This window comes from Rhincodon typus, chromosome 13 (genome assembly GCF_021869965.1).
Source record: "Rhincodon typus isolate 14 chromosome 13, sRhiTyp1.1, whole genome shotgun sequence".
Taxonomy (NCBI): Eukaryota; Metazoa; Chordata; class Chondrichthyes; order Orectolobiformes; family Rhincodontidae; genus Rhincodon; species Rhincodon typus.
In genome coordinates, this window is record NC_063344.1 from 68,801,258 (window position 1) to 68,804,056 (window position 2,799).

Sequence of the window (2,799 nt, forward strand, 5' to 3'; positions counted from 1 at the left end):
AGGTCATCCCCTCAATCTCATACGTTCTAAGGAATAAAGTCCTATTCTAGCCAACCTCTCTGTGTAACTCAGGCCCACTAGTACTGGCAACATCCTCGTGAATCTTCTTTGCACACTTTTGAGTTTAACTATATCTTTCATACAACAGGGTGACCAAAACTGTACACAATACTCCAAGTGCAGCCTCACCAGTGATTTATACAACTGTAATATTATGTCCCAACTCCTATACTCAATGCCTTGACCGATGAAGGCCAGCATGCTAAATGCCTTCTTCACCACCCTGTCCACCTGACGCCGCTTTCAATGAACTATGAACTTGTACTTCTAGCTCCCTCTGTTCCACAAAACTCCTCAGGACCTTACCATTTACTGTATAAGTCCCACCTTGGTTTGACTTTGCAATGTGCAACACCTCATGCTTATTTGTATTGAATTGCATTTGCCAATCCTCAGTCCACTTCCCCTATCTATTTATTAGCAACTTGGAGAGTGACATGAAAAATCCTATATCCAAATTTGTTGATGACTCAAAATTAGGTGATGTTGTAGACAGTGTAGATGATAGAATGAAATTACAGAAGGATATTGATAGATTAAGTGAATGGATGCAACTGTGGCAGATGGAGTTCAATGTAAACAAGTATGAGTTATCCATTTTGGACAGGAAAAAGCAAAGATCAGGGTACTTTGTATATGGCATGAAGTTAATGTATTGGAGGTCCAAAGAGACTTGGGGGTTCAGGTGCAGTGATCTTTAAAATGCCACAAATGTGCAAAAAGCAATCAGGAAAGCCAATGGAATGCTGAACTTTATATCAAGAGGACTAAAATACAAGGATGCTGAAGTTATGCTGCAATTACACAAAACCCTGGTCAGACCCCACTTGGAGTACAGGGAGCAGATCTGGGCACTATACCTTAGGAAGGATACATCGGCCTTGGAGGGACTACAACTGAAATTTAGAAGAATGGTACATGGACTTTAGAGGTTCGGTTATGAGGAGAAATTATAAAAATTAAGCTGGTTTTCACTAGAATTTAGAAGGTTAAAGGGTGATCTTCAAGATGTTAACAGGAAAAGACGGGGTAGGTAAAGATAAACTATTTCCAATGGTCGGGGATTCTAGAGCTTGGGGACATAGTCTGAGAATTAGGGTCAGATTGTTCAAGAGAGATGTTAGAAAGCACTTCGACACACACATGGTGATAGATGGTTAGAACTCTCTCCAACCAATGGCATTGGATGCTGGATCAGTTGCTAATTTTAAATCTGAGATGGATACAATTTTGCAAAGCAAAGGTATTAAGGTATGGGGGTGGTCCAATGCAGGTACGTGGGATTACGTCACAAAACAGCTATGATCTCATTGAATGGTAAGCATGTGTAAGAGGCTGGATGGCCTACTAATGTTCCTATTTTCCTAATTGGTGCTCAACCGTTAATTATTGTGTGGAGGGTAAGGACAGCATTTGGAAAGAAGGATCATCTAAAATATCAAAACACATAAATGATGAACTTTTACTCTGTTACAGGTAGATCCTGAGCAGGAACAATATCGGTTCCATGTGCTCTCCGAAGCTTATCAGATAGCCCCATTGTGGAAGTACAGGGGTATCTATCTGGGCACAAAATCATTTCAATCAAACCCTTGTCATTCCAAAACTTCATCTGTGCACAATTGAGTAATTATGTGAATGGTAAAGCTTTGGGATTTAACTGCTCTCATTCCTTTATAGTGGGGTGCTAAAAGCGTTATATTGAGAATTATATTGGAGCAGCTTGGGGCCAGCAGGGTCTGGATCTAATGACCCAGATGTTGAAGAAATGGTATGGAACCGATAATTTCCACAACTTTCTGAACGAACAATGCAAAGGGATCCTGTACCTGTCCAGCAACTGGTTCTACCCTGTTCCATACACTGAATAGCTTGAAGAAGATACATGGAAAGTAAGGAAAGTGAGCATGAATTCTTAAAGACATGTCTGGAAATTTTTAAGTGGTGGTCAGAATGTTCAAATCAAAGGAAGTTGATCACTCATGGACTATTTCTTTAGTGAATACTGCCCAAGAACGTACCATTTTCTCCAAGATTAATTGATGTTTTTTTGAGTGTTGATTTGCATAGTTAGATTACATGTCATTTATAACAAAATCACTGCTTATCATTGGCTGACAGTATGGGGATCCACTTGGTCTCATCTCATTGTGTCTTCTGTGGTATCTTTCTACTGCCTGAGGCTGTTGAGTAATGGTAACGGGAGGAATGGAAGAGTTGTCTCTAGTTTCACTATCTATCCTCCTCCCTTCCTTCCAAGCCAGCAGTGCCCCCTTCCCTGAGGTTCATTTCTCCAATATAGTGGATGCCTTTGATTCAAAATTGCTCAATTCTTGATAACTGTTGATTCGGGTCATCTCAGTATTACAGACATTGCCTGGTTTAAATGATTGCGTTTTTATTTTTGTCCAGTTCAGAAACACATGGTGTCATTGGGACTAGACCATGCGCAGTATAGAGAATGACAATGAGTTTAACACTGGGAGATGCTCTCCTGATCCAGGTCAACTTGACATTTAGTGCTTAACTTATTATCTCACATTCTGGATTATAGTCCAACCACTGCAAAATGTCTCAACTGTCCTTTCTTATCTGGAAATTTATATGAGTATTTTATAGCCCTTTGTCCAGTATTTCTTAACAAAATCTGATCAAAAGTCTGTAATAACATGATCATTGCCCTCGGACACAATATTGTGAATGGCATATCTCTAATGCAGCAGCCTTTACTGTGGGAAG

The 2,799-nt window shown here is 40.0% G+C and overlaps 1 pseudogene; it reads left to right on the forward strand.

The window, feature by feature from the left end:
- Positions 1 to 1,278: 1,278 nt before the first annotated feature.
- Positions 1,279 to 2,099, forward strand: LOC125484646 (annotated as a pseudogene).
- Positions 2,100 to 2,799: the final 700 nt, after the last annotated feature.